The sequence below is a fragment of the Lagopus muta genome, chromosome 7 (assembly GCF_023343835.1).
Source record: "Lagopus muta isolate bLagMut1 chromosome 7, bLagMut1 primary, whole genome shotgun sequence".
Classification (NCBI taxonomy): Eukaryota; Metazoa; Chordata; class Aves; order Galliformes; family Phasianidae; genus Lagopus; species Lagopus muta.
In genome coordinates, this window is record NC_064439.1 from 22,959,914 (window position 1) to 22,974,503 (window position 14,590).

The window sequence follows — 14,590 nt, forward strand, 5'->3', positions numbered from 1 at the left end:
TGAGTTCTGGTGACACCTATGCAGCAGCCTAACAGAGAAACAATATTTTGTCATAAAAGAACAAAAACATCTATTAAGGAGGGGAAAAAATGGAAGAGCTCAGCTGTATGGCTTAGTTCACGAGCAGGTGGGCAGCACAGTGCCGATGACAAGTGTGTATGGAAGGAAGTCTTCATGGTGCACACATGAGGGATATGTGCTTTAGGGAGAGAAATAGAGTCCAGTTCACACCTACAAGATCCTGGTTGCCTATAATGCCTAAGTCTGCATCTGCAGAAAGCCAATGGAGAAAGCTGCTTCCAAACTTTCACATGACTTTGCTCTACTGCTCTGTTGATAACTGTAAAGATATTAGTAGGGCTCCTGCTGCTATTGTAAGCATAAGCTCATCCTGCTGATGCTATTGTTTCATGGTTTTTGAATATAAATAGCTTTTACTATTGTTGTTCATGTTGTCCTATATGCCATATGTAGGATCATATGGCAGAAACAGTGAAAGTATTATGTCAACGAAGCCTTGGTCTCTGTGTTTCTGAAATGCACTTCTACAACAGTTTGTATCTTCTTCTTGAGATGAAGGAGAAATATTCTGCCTTTTCCCTATGCTTTTCAGACTCCAATGTATTTGCTGTGGGAGTAAACACATTTGCCTTACAAAGTGTCTGTGGAAATCTGCAAAGCTCATTGAAAGTCACTGAGACAAAACCAGCTGCAGTTACCTGAAATAACTGAACCCTTATGTCACCCAGTGCCTTACTCACACACATGACTGCAAGGAGGGAAATGGAATAAGACAGAAAATGTAGTATCTCAACACCCATGTAGCTTTGGAAGCAATAGGTAGCAGAAGTGAGTTCCCAGTGCCCTAGTGGAAGAACAACTGAAGAAATGGACATATGAAGGGGAAGAAAGGACTCATCCAGGCAGCTTTGATAGCATGCATTACATGTATCTTCTATGATCACCAGCGCAGCTGAACTAAAACCTCCCCTTCCTTGGTTCACCACAGTGAATGAGCAGGAAGAGGAAGCCCATCTATTATTCTCACTCATCCCAGGTTTTGAGTCTGAAATACACCCAGAGGTACTCTGTCAGCATGGCAAATCATCAGGCAGAGAATTCCAAGGAACTGGATCAGTGGGAGCTTTGTTGACTGAGTTCAGTCTTTGCGTGCAGTCTTCTTGCTACAGCTTTGCTTCTGCCCACAGAGCTTACAACTGAGCACTTTGTGCAAGCATTTTTGTAAAGCAGATGTTGCTAAAAGTTGAATCCCACAGTTCCTTAAGCTTTCAGAGGCAAGTCATCTTACCAGCCTCCTCAGTGTGCTGTCTCAATATTCTAAATGAAAAGAAGTTTCCTACCTTCCATAAAGTTAAGGTTAGGTACAGGATTGATCTGAGAAGGCTGTTTTCTTATCATTTAAGGTTACATATAATGTAAGGTATAAGGCTAGCAACCTGCTTTTGCACCAGAACCAGAATTATGACCTATGGACCCTTTATCATGGGGATAATACTGCATAGGAAAATGGAGGTACTTTGTGTCAAGCAGTGCAACAGAATGCCAAGGTAAAGCTGTATTAAAAGATAGAAAATGCATGTAGGAGGTTAAAAAAGGATGTATGACTGGAAAGCCATGAGTCAGATAATGCATCAGAGGAATCTGTGTTTACCCAGAGGCCAACGTGTCTGAGGTGTCTGACTGAGACTGGCGAGGAGACACTGCTTTTTGTGAAATTGCTTTGGCAGTGAGGTTTCTAATCCATCATCATCTGTAAATTATTGTCATCTTTGACAACTGCTGTTTTCATGAGCCACATTAAGATGTAGTTTTAGGATGTTGTCATTTTTAGCCAAACTAAATGTATGTGATACCAAATATAGCAGCCTGTAGATGTACCATATGTACCATATGCTCAGATAAAATGTAACATATGCTCAGTATCATTTCTCATATCTCTCTCTCCCCTCTTTAGCTTAGAAACTTAAAAAAAAAAAAAAATCTATTTTACTGTAGAATAACCTTTTAAATCACCTCACTAAATGTGCTGAAAAAGCAAATGATTTCCAGAGCAAATGATGGAACCATTAAATACTTCTTGTTCAATGATAGCTGTAAAAAACGACAGCCGCTATCTAATGCTTAGTTTCATGAAGATTTAAAGAGATGCTCAGAAAGCAGATTGAACTTTAGGGACCTGATGCTAACTGTAAAGGTAATTCTTATTTTGGCTTGCTTTGCTCTGTGTGTGAATGCGTACAGACATGACAGCAGAAGCAGAGAAGGGATGAGAGACTTGGGAAGACATCCAAAACCAGTACAAAGACCTGGAAACCTGAAAGCAGATGACAAGAGGGTGACTGCAACATTTTGGGGTGATACGTGGCTGAAGAAGATATAGAGGTAGGAGCTGTGTCCACGGAAAGAAGGGTAGGTGCATAGTCACAAAGCTTTCTTTATTAGAATAACACCATTTGAGAAGATAAAGATCTGTGGGCTGTAATGAGCTTGAAAAGCCTGCTCTACATTGACAAACTTTCTTCGGTTTCTGAGAGGCAGGAATTAGTACAGAAATGAGCAATGACAGCAAATCAGTAGGCTGTCTTCAACATTTCTGAAAATATGCTCAGGAAAACATATTTTAAAGAATTGGAGGCCATTAAACTATATACATCATAACACATCAAGGACAAAATAAGGCAAAGACTTGCTCCTGTCTGTGTGTTGCCTGCACTGCTTTGGCAGCTGTGGTAAGAGCTACAGAAAAGCATTGTGCTCACCTAGGAACCCTGGGGTATAGGGACCGGGGAGTGAGTGATGAGCCTGAGTAGCACTTTTGCTGCCATGAAAGACTTGCTCAGATTGCATATTGGTGAAAGCACAGGCCATCTCTAGGGAATTTCCAAATGAGAATTCCTATTTGACTATGCATTAAAACATTGATTAAAAAAAAAAAGAAAGTCATATTTCTACTTGCTTTGAATAAGGTTAAAAGCTTTAATTTTGTAGCCAAGGCAGTCATGATGATAGGATATCCCATATCAGCCCTGACAGGTAGGAAGTAAGGTCTTAGGTGCAAATGCAGGAATGAGCTTGCTGTGTTGGAGCAGTCCAGCCTAGAGCGAGCATCCTGTCAAACAGTTGCACTTGGGAGGAAGCAAGTCCCATCTTTGTCATGTTCCCAGTTTAAGATGGAACTTAAGAGACAAAGATGGAACTAACAAAAAAACAGACACCAGTTGGCTCTGAGATGCATGGAACAATGAAAAATCTCTTACAATGAATCACATCCACTTGAGATTGTTTTTCCCCTGTTTATAAATGCCTTGTTCCTTCCAAGCACTCAAAACATGGTGAGAAACTGAAATTCACAAATACTGCATTTTACATTAAATTTCAACCTTTCCACCTACTTTTACTAAAAAGTATTTCTAGAGTAAGTTCTGGAGGATTCCTGCATATTTTATTTTTCCTTATTGATATACAGAATTTCTGATCTGCAACCATCAGGTAGATAAAGTTGTCTCTCATTTTACTGATTAGCTTGTGACAACAGGTGGATGAAAAAAAAAATACATCACAGGATTATGACCATTATCAAAAAGCTCTGAGTAAGATATATTTTTGGGGGACTCCCTCACAATTTCCAAGAGGAGTCTTAGGATAATTCCAGAGGTCTCTGTTCTGCCTGCTTTTAAGTACTTCTGTTAACTTGAGGAATATTTTGCTTGCCCAAAGGCCACGTTTATACAACAGGCCAAATCCTAGAAGCATTGCTGTATATGAGCTAAATTTCATGTCATGCTCATGACAGGTCAGTCCCTCCTTGGACTAAGAAAATATGTTGGGATATGATCAGTTTCTTTTATTTCACAGAATCATTCAGTTAGATAAAGATCTTCAAGATCACCAAGTCCAACATCAACCAAGTCCAACCAAGTCCCACCACTATGCCATGTCCCTTAGTGACTATAGGCAGGGAAAATCAGCACATTCTTCAATACAAGAGATGCATTTTGAAAAATAGTCATTAAGGCCTCACTTCAGTAAAATAGTTGAGAAAGTACTTACCTAAATTTTAAACAGGCAAAAATAATTAGATGAGTTCTTAATGGCCACTAGACTGCTTATCTAAACAGAACTACTTTAATACCTTTTAAAAGAGCTCCTTTTTTTTTTTTTTTTTTTTATGGCAAGAATGGTTTTCAAACCTGGGACACGGAATGAAGAACTGAATGGGGTGGGTATTAAAGGGAAGAATTCAAGTTGTTGAAATTCTCTTTGTTTTTTACCTTTTTTTCCGATGGATACAATAAAAAGAATGAGCAAAAAGATTTTTTTCTTCCCTTACACTATTTCCCATCTCAGACTCAGATCTCCTTTAGCAAGAAAGTCCCATCGGAGCTGTTGATTACTAGAGCTGTTAGTCCTGGTCAGAGCTGACAAATGTGCCAGGCCTTTGTACCACAGCCTATAATAATATCCTTTGCTGATGAAGTAACTGCCATTTGGAAAAATTTCTCTGAGACAAAATCAACAACTTTTCCACTCGCTCCATTAATTAAAATTGCCACATTCTGCATGTCAATAAATTCTTTGAAGGCAGTGGAAAAATGGAGAGCTGATTGTTGCCTAAGGACATATTACATCCAAAAGCAATGCAGTTCTGCACTTGCAGTTATTTCAGTCCTAAAGGTCTGGCCACGTGGCTGGCTGCAGAGTCAGAAATCCGAAACATTTTTCCTACACCTTGTCATCGAGTTTATCTATAAATGATCCAAAGACAGTAAACTTTCCCTAGCCTCACTAACTTCTGTGAAGTGTGACACATTTACAGAGCTTTAAGGAAAATTTCATTTTGTCCTTAAAACGCCCTTCTGTTTTTATTTATCCTGTTGGTTACAGAATAGTTATTAAAGCTTTCTTCCTGGTGTGGTGTGCTCCTCATAGAGGCACCACAAGATTAGTTACCCTTTACTGAGACCTATAAAACAATATGAACAAAATGTGTGATTGAATATGAAACTGAATCATAGCATCATAGAATCATAAAATCATAGAATGGTTTGGGTTGAAAGGAACCTTTAAAATCATCTAGTTTCAGCCCTCTGCTATAGCAGGGACACCTCCCTCCAGACCAGGCTGCTCAGCCCCATCCAGCCTGACCTTGAATGCTTCCAGGGAGGTGGCAGCCACAGCCTCACTGGGCAAGCTGTTCTAGTGCATCACCACCCTCACAGTAAAGAATTTCTTCCTAATATTTAGTCTAAATCCACCTACCCTCTTCTAGTTTAAAGCCATTTCCCTTTGTCCTGTCTCTACATGGGGAGGGACAAAAAGTCCTTCACCAGCTTTTCTGTAGACACCCTTCAGGTACTGGAAGGCTGCTATAAGGTCTCCTTGAAGACTTCTCCATGCTGAGGAGTCCCAGCTCTCTCTGCCTGTCCCCCACAGGGGAAGTGCTCCAGCCCTGTGATCATCTTTGTGGTCCTCCTCTGGACCTGCACCAGCAGCTCTGTCATTCTGGTGCCCCAGAACTGAAAGTAAAAGATATTTTATCCTCAGTTGCCAGGTTCTTCTGAATGAATACAAATGTAAATTAATAAGCAAAAGGAAAATTCTCTGTCTTGGAACACAGACAGTGAAACTGGGAGACACTGCCTGCAACTAACACTGTTGTGATGCCATTTGCTGTATGTTCTACTTTGGTTTAAAGTATAACCTGGGAGAGGTGTTCTGTCTCCCTCGAACAATTCCTCTGTCCTGTTTGAGTTAACTGTTTCCACAGAAGTGCCCCATGCTCTTTGTGAAGCTCAGAGCTGCCTGGGGGTCCTTCAGAAAAACAGTATGAAGGTCCTGCTGTGAGCAAGGGCTGTAGCTACACCAGCAGAAGTGGGGTCTTGGTGGCACTGAGCCCTGTGCTGTTGGGTGCTGTTGTTAGAGCCACTGCTATAGGACAAGAGGGACACGGATATGGAAAAGCATTATTTGTAAACCCTCTCAGTGCCTGGCCAAATGAAGGCTCCAACGGAGTGTGTTTCTCTTTCCCTAATCGTTTATTTTCATCATGTCCATCACTTTCTCACTTGTATTAGAGCCAAGGGAAATATAAATCAAGGGTTTACTAAGAATAACTGATATCTTGAAATAATGTTAAATAGCCTCAGAAAAAGAAAAAAAGTTTTCCTGGTGCAGAGGTGCTGCTTCTCTGATAAAAAAAAAAAAAGTCAGGTTATAGAAGCAGATGTAAATAGGTTCTGCTGAAGACAGTGCAATATATCCTCTGCAGCAGCATCCACCTATGGGTGTTCTTGTCATGTCTGAAACAAAGCCACGCTGACAATCTGATCACCTCATCCATCCATCTGCTTTCCCACTCACACTTTCATATCATACTCACTGTCTCTGAGACTGCTGCCAACTTTCTAGGATGTGTTTGTCCCACATGGACCCGAGTCATCCCTGGACATTCCAAGGAAAACCAGCAGGATCCCATGAGGCCACTGTACCTCACAGATGTCTCCTATCAGGTGTCAGATGACAGATGTTACCTGTTTCTGTCATTAAACAAAGCTGCAACAGCAGCATGAGATTTGATGTATAAAGTATTGTTTAGTTAATCCAGAGGTCTCATTGCTTTTATTATCTCCTCCTTTAAGCTTTAGTTCAGCTAATGAGACTCCCTGACTTGTCAGGACAGACTTTGTAGCCTCTCCTCTCCTCTCCTCTCCTCTCCTCTCCTCTCCTCTCCTCTCCTCTCCTCTCCCTTTTTCTCCTAATTATACTCAGCAAATTACAATGCAGATGTAGAGCTAGGACCCTAATCTAACCATGTCCAACATACAGAATTTACTTATCAAGATTTTGTTTATCCATTTCCAAAGGCCCAGGTGGGTATGGGCAAAGAGATGACAGCTTGGGAGTAAGACTCCTGTTCATGTATTTGAAGTGGATTTCTTTGCAATTTATCCCAGATTGTTTTAGAATGTCTGCTTCCTGCTCTGCTGACTTGCTGCTTTGAGGCTGTGCCCATGAAATAAAAGACTTCAGTTTTTGTGTGTTTTTATTTCCTTACAAAAGCTGCAATACAGATTTTTTTATTCTCCCTCCACAATCTCAGTTGTATTATTGATGCTCCTCCCAGAGAGTGATCAAAAGTGTTGCATAAGGCAGCAAAGCCATTTAGGGTTCAGCAACCAAACCAAAGTGCCATTCATTTTCTCTGCCTACCTGCTTTGGAACACCAGGGAAACCCTTGTCCTGTTTCCAACAAAGCAAGGATTTAAGTAGAGAACTGAGAGCTGCTACCACCTTTGCCAGCTGGATATGTGGGCTGCCTGGGAAGCAGGGCTTAGGGAATGTGGCTTGCCCTGTTATGGCTGGTTTGGGAGCTTCCAGGCTTCTGATGAAGATTCTGGTGCTGGACTATTTCCAGGCTGTGTGGCTGGTGGTCACTGCTATTCTCTTGTTTGTCTTACCCTCACTTGTTCTTTGGGTATTCGTCTCCCAAGCAAAATTCTTCCTGGGATTCTGGTGAACTGTTTCCACTCCATTTGCAAAATGTTTGGCCAAAATTATTAAAAAGAGACAGGCAGCCTTGGCAGAGTCCATGAGACAGCATTCAGAGCAGACATACCACACCCAGACTCTCTTGAGGATTTAACCAAGGAAAATGGTAATTCTTTTAATGTAAATCCAAATCTGGGTATCCTAACTGTGGTTATCCAAATTTACTAACAACTTCTTCGGAAAATAGAGCAAAAATAAATAAATTAATTAATAAATAAATAATCTTGTTCTTTCCTTTATATGACCTACACTAATAAATTTTCTATATTCACACGAGACAATCATACAAGAATTTTAATTTCTTGTTTATTTTCATATCCACATTTTCATGGTGGATATCGTATGTTTTGGAAACAGATAATATTTATTGGCTTACATTACAAGATCTCTGAATAAAAGTATTTGCTAGTATTTATTTCTCATGAAATCGTAAGATTTTTTTCCATTGTAATAACTTCAGAGAGATTTGGATTTATGCTCAAAATCTCAAAGTAGATTTTTACTAGCTTTGCTGCATTGGATGAAGAGAGTTTGTGTTTGGTAAACTGATTAACATTGTGTCAAGATAACATCGTTTTCTGTTACGAATTTTGAATGGAGTCATATAGCAAAGTAGGGTGATTTTTGGTTCCAAAATTAATACCTTTGTTCAGAGTTATTGGCACACATAGTGAAATATTTCAGTGTCTCAAGAAAATGCACTAGTATACATAGGTTCAATTTCCTTGAACCTGATTTGACAGAAAATTCATGGAATGCTCTTTAATTCTCAGTATTACTGAGAATCATTTTGGGGGCTAACGGATACTGTCTTCCCATTAGAGACAGAAGAGGTGCTTGCAGCTTAGCCTGTGACCTGAAATTGATAGTGGTTTGATTTAATACTGACCAAAATAATGGCTATATTGCTGTAGTGGCTGAAGGGGCAGTAACATCTGGCAGAAGAAGGGATTTGCAACATGGGAATAATAGAAATTGTCAGAGGCCTTCCAACAATATCCTTGGTTTCACTGCTTAGGGGATGAACTAATTTTGGTCTTATCAGTTCATTTGACTCTTCAGTGATCGTGGCTGTTACAGGATGATGTGTTTCACTTAACCTCAGAGTGATCTTTGAACCTGCCTAGAATTTAATATTGAAGCTCCTGAAAATGAGGACAGTAACAAACAACAGAGGCCAATCAATAAGCTGGATAATTAAGAGGGTCAGTCTATCAGACAGTCTCAGTCTCTCGGTTCTGATATTTCTGATAGTTTCAATCACCAGCTTTAGTGATGTAAAATTCCCTCCTGTGCATCAGTGTTACAGAAACCAATAGGTTTCATTTATGAATCTTACTTTGCAGAGGTTGACATGATTGTTTTGATCCACTGATCTAAAGACATAAACAAAAGATTTGTCATTAGAAGAGATGATGAACTTTCCATGTCACAGCGAAATTTTGGAGATTGCATTTTGCAATAAATGACAGCAGATTGGTGTTGGGAGGACTTGTGCTAGGATAAACCTAGACACGTTCCCAAATTTGAGAGTGCTAGAGTGGAATGTTGGAGTCTTCAGCTGGACCAAAAAAAAAAAAAAGACAAGAGGCTTTGAGAAATGGAAGGAAGTTCTCATTTTATTTTTATAGAGAAAAAGAATTACCCAAGTCCCTGCTGCTATCTTTCTAGCCATAGCCTCCAGATGATCATGTAATGGGCATTCTCTACCACTTTGCTGTATGGTATTTCAGTGCTGAGAGCCTGTGAGCTCCCTTTTTACAGTACGACCCATATGCCTACATTATAAAATGTCTTCAAAAGCTGAGGCTGAGGATCAGAGTATTAAGTGCTAAGCAGAGCACCTCAATGGAAGAAGTTTCAATTTACCCATCACTTTTCCTCACTCTCATCTTCTGCCAGTCCATCTCGCTTCCATGGGTGATAATTAGTCCTCCTCTTGCTGCCAAGCAAGAGAAGTGTGAAATGTGTTTTCTCTTCCAGCAAGTGAAGAGGGATATTTAGGATGAAGGAAATTCAAGTGAAGAAACAAATGTATATTGCATTTTTTCTGGAAGAAAAGCCAACGTCAGGAACTTTCCTTTTCCTCTCCCTTCCTATGTTGCAGTTCACCACCTCCTCGCTGCATTGATGTAAATTTTCACTGGGCTGTGCCCAGCCTGCCTATCAAATAGCTGAGACAAATGAAGGGAAAAAACAACACACTTTTGGAGCTATTTGTAACTACTTATGTTTAGAGAAAATATCAAGATGCTACAACTCAACCTGAGTGTGTGAAAAGGCTATTGAGCTGGGAGAGAAAATTTAAAGTATTCATAAATTAATAAATTAAGACTAGTCTGATTAGAAGTACTTGCCATTCCTTCTAGATAATGAGTCTGTCCGAAGAGGAGGATGGCACAGAATAACACACATCAGAAAGATAGAGTCAATATACCTGCAGCTTTAACACAAAAATACAGTGTGTTTTAATTTGTTAAAAATTATACTTGCCTGGCTGAGGCACTGTGGAAAAAAAGAGATGACAGAGGAATTAATTAGGAAGCGATAAATTTTAGCAAATGTAAAATGTTTCCTTAAAGAAGTGGAATTTGTTAATGAAGTGTTAACCTCTGCTGGCACTTTCATAAAACAAACCACTTCAGGCAGAAAAGCACCACTCTGCAGGGTGGGGTGGAGAGTGGCTGTGAGCAAGGCTGTAGAGGCTGAAATCTTGGTGCAGACAAGGTGCTAGCTAATTAAGAACAGCCCAAAACAAAACCAGCCGAAGAATCACCTCATCCCTGGAGGGTGGCCAGACAGTTATTTTTAATGGAAAAGAGCCTAATTACATCAAAATATAATTTTGGTGAACCACTCTGCTCATTCAGAGGGTATTAAGTCATCTGCAGTTCACTTTGCCTGAAAATTGAGACTCTGTGAACAGGGTGTGAGCTCTTTAGGGAGAAGGCTCTTCTGTTCTATTCTATTCTAGTCTAGTCTACTCTACCCTGCCCTACCCTACCCTATATGTCAGATAGATCCTGAAATATAATGATGAACATTGAAGGATGCTGTGATGTCTGGCAGGAATACAAAATACAAAATTCAAAATATCCAGTTCTCACTGACCATCAAAAGAAAGCCCAGATACAGATGAAGTGAAAGACAACATTAATAATTCTGGTGAAGGAATTTGGGTGTGTTGAAGTGCTCTCTCTTTTCTTCAGAGATACTTCTAACTCCAACAAAATAAAAACAGGTAACTTTATATTTGTCAACATCAACTTCACGTAGCCAAATTGCTTCTGGATAGTGATGCTAGTGGGTTTGAAAGTTCTCAAACCTGGCTTTTTAAATGGGAAAAAGGCTCTATTTGAGACCACTTATATAGAGAGAGAATTCAAAGTTGCTAAATCCTGCTTGCCCAGTTGCACTCAGATATCAGAAGATCAATTTATGAGTTTCCAAAGCCTTTGGACTAGCTCAGTGAGGTTGTCTCAACTTTTGGCAGACTGCTTGTGATGAAGGTGGGTATGTAATCCTCTGCACAGGGTGTGCATCACATAGCAGTGCTGGCACTCCAGTTCTCAATCCCTGACAAGCCTGAAAAATAAAAATCTAGCATACAGTATTCTGCCTCATGGATATGTTATAAATACAACAGGATTTAAAGAGTGTTTTGTAATAAAAAGTTTATTTCTTGTTTTGTGGTGTTATAATTAAAGGAGTCAGCACCTTCTCCAGAGAGAAGAACCTGTGCTCACATCATTCTCTGAGATCTGTAGCGCTAAATATTGTCGGAGAAAACTCTTCATAGCTCCCAAGAATCTGACATATGGCCCCAGCTGTTTGGGTTCAGGTTATTGTAATCACTCTAATCTGTATTTGAGCTGTGAGGGAACTGTCTGGCCTTTCTTAAGAAGGAAAAAGTAACAACAACAAATAAACAAACATGAAACAAAAGTAAAACCACACATCTCCTAGGGCTGTGAGAACCTGATACCAGAGCCAAATCAACAAGAAGAGACAATGGCTTTCAGTGTCAGAGAAAATATGAGACTAATAAGAACATGCCATTGGTAAAGAGACCAAGAAGTGAGATAGATGAACTCCTGCGCAGGGTCTCAGGAAATCCAGGCATTTTGGTGGAGCCAGGTATAGCAGTGAATTTGGAAAACAATGGCAGTTTTCAGAAAGAGGAAGGAATGAAAAATTAATTTGTAAGAAAATATGTCCAATGCCTGATTCCAGTATGACTTTTGCATTTTGAATTCCTGGTAAAATGCAAAAAGACCATATGTATTCGACCACCATATTTTACCACTATTCCTTTGTAATACTGGCTGCTTCATAGTACCAGTTGTCATGAAGTATTTTTCTTATTGTAGTTTCCATATTGGAAAACAGAGTTTAATATTTCAGCTGCTTCTAATTTGACCACACTGGAAATTGGCTTTATTACTAAGTAAGACAGATATATTTCTCAAGGAGTTCAATGAGCCGTTATTTTTGAAGTATAATAAAAATAGCAAAATTCTGTTGATTTCAGATATATTTTACAAGGTGTTTAATCCAAAGGAACTTGGTTTTGAAAAAATAGAAATGTGTAGGAAAAATGTGCAGGCCCTTGTCTGTTCTGGATAGCTAACAGCTAACACACCAGTGGTGTAGATAGATTCCAACCCCCACAAAAAAAAAAAAAAGATGATGGAGATTGGCTCAGGATTCTACTTGCCAGTGAAATATACCAGCACTTTTTATGACAAGCAGAATGTCTCTGGTTAAAACAGCCTCAGAAAGGCAAAAAGAAGAACGCTCTCCAGCAGAAAGCAGTGCGAGTTGTTGAGGACTTTCCTGACAGGGAAGAGTATATATTTGAGGGGAAATTTGGGGTCAGAAACAAAAAGCTGTAGGCACAAAGATGTTATGGATCTGTATGAACCCATCCAGCTATGCTGTATTATTTGGTGGATTACTTTAAGATTAGACGACAAAAGTGTTCACTGTTTTGTTTCTGCTTTGTTAAAGTTCAGAGTCTTGGTTTGGAGATAATTACTCCATAATAATGTTGATAAGTGTTTCATTCATGGTCCATCATAAGCACTTTATTCATGGTCTATCAAATTGTTTGGGAAAACAAGATACTGTTCAAGTAGGACATTTGACCTAACAGGGCTGGTGGGATGATTTTCTAATGATTTTCTTAGCTACAGTGAGTCCTCCAATTAAGTTTGGAAATTCAAAGTTCCAAAATAACTTGGAAGAGCTCATCTTTCTTGGTTGTTGTATCACGTAAAAGACTTCAGGCAAATCTTACGTGTCAAACAATCTGAAAGTTAACCACACCTCACTTGTTACCTTAAAATTCATGAGCAAAAATTTGTAGTGGTCTATGGCAATGAAAAATTCATTCATACTCAAAAGCTATTTGTGAAAGTCACTAGTGTCTTGCAGGATAGAAAAACCTCAGAAAGACATCTGAAAACAGTAAAAAATAGAAATGACAAAACTTATAAACAAATCAAAACAAAATTCTGGTGTATCAGAGTGCATCTCAGTTTGGAAATGGAGCTATCCTCTTAGTCTGTTGCTGGCAAATTGTAACCACATTTGAAAGTATTCTATATTTTAGATAGAACTACTAGTGACATTATGAAAGACATGGGTAGGGATAGGCAATATTATTGGGAGAAACTCAAAGCAAAACTCCAGAAGATGAGTTAATACTTGAGGCTTGGAGAGGAACTCTTCCATTGAAAATGGGATATTGATATCAAGTATTTATTTGTCATCATAATATTACCAAAGACAACAATTAGGTCCATCTCTAATAGCTTAGATTTCTCTTGTCCAGCCTGTCCTTAAAGCACCTCACAAGACAGACATCTGTTTCCCACATGACAAGAGACTTTCCAGTTCCAACATATTAATGTGTGACTCTTCGTCGATGCCTGTTCTTCTTGCGATTTTTCCAGAGGATATGAAAAAAAAAAAAAAGTATTTCTCCTCTTTCTTTGCAGATACTGTTTAGATGCAGAACACCTTATGAAATAAGGGCAAGATATGTTTGATGCCAAAAAAGCATTTGTCTGTGAGGTACCTTTGTCAGCCCAGGGAACCTGGTGGATAACAATGCTGCAGCTTCCCCTGAGCAGCTTGACAATAAGGAGGTGCCACTGAAAGGTTTTGTCCCTTGGCTAGCTGCAAATATTCTTAGCATGCATTTGACCACCATTGTATCACATGCACATGTCATTGCCTAATATTATTTGTGTTCGTTGCTCACTGGTGATAATTCATTTAATGTGAAGCATTTCTTAATAATATACATTGTTCTGGGCCAGGACATATTTTTCTCTTCCAATGTCTTCCTATGCTGGCTGAGTTGTGCAGCTTGGCTGGATTGCTTCAGAAGTAGATCTGTCTTGGCAAACTGACAAACACCTTTGCCAAAAAGAATTCTGCTGAGGAACTGGTGTTTGTGAATGTTCGAGAACCAATCTGGGAAAGGGCTTTCAGGCTTTGCTGTTCTGTGGGCTGCCAACATTCAGACACTGTATAAATATGCATTGCCTATTTCTGTTTTGTCCTTATGACAATAGACACGTGTTCACTAAATCAGTGGGACACTAAGGAGATTTTGATTTCGGTGAGTTCATCACTGACAGTACCCACAGTGATTTTCAGTGTTGCCTCATTGTCCAGAAAGAGGCAGTTTCGTGGAAGAGATTGAGAAAATTATCATCAAAAGGCTATTAGCAAAGCATGCAGATATATGCATTGCAGGCATATGATATTCTCATTGGTGCATTTTTAAATTTATATATAGATGTACCTAATAAATGAAGGATTTCGATCTCTCAACTGCATGAAGCATTCAAAAGGTATGTGTAATTCAGCCAGGCCTCACAGCTGCCTCTCACTGAACTGTTTGCTGGAGAACTACATAAAGTCTAAGAGCTGAATCCCCTACCTGGTATAGCTTGAAACTGAACACCACTAGAACACCAATTGGGTGATTGGGACCATAGGTGTAAAA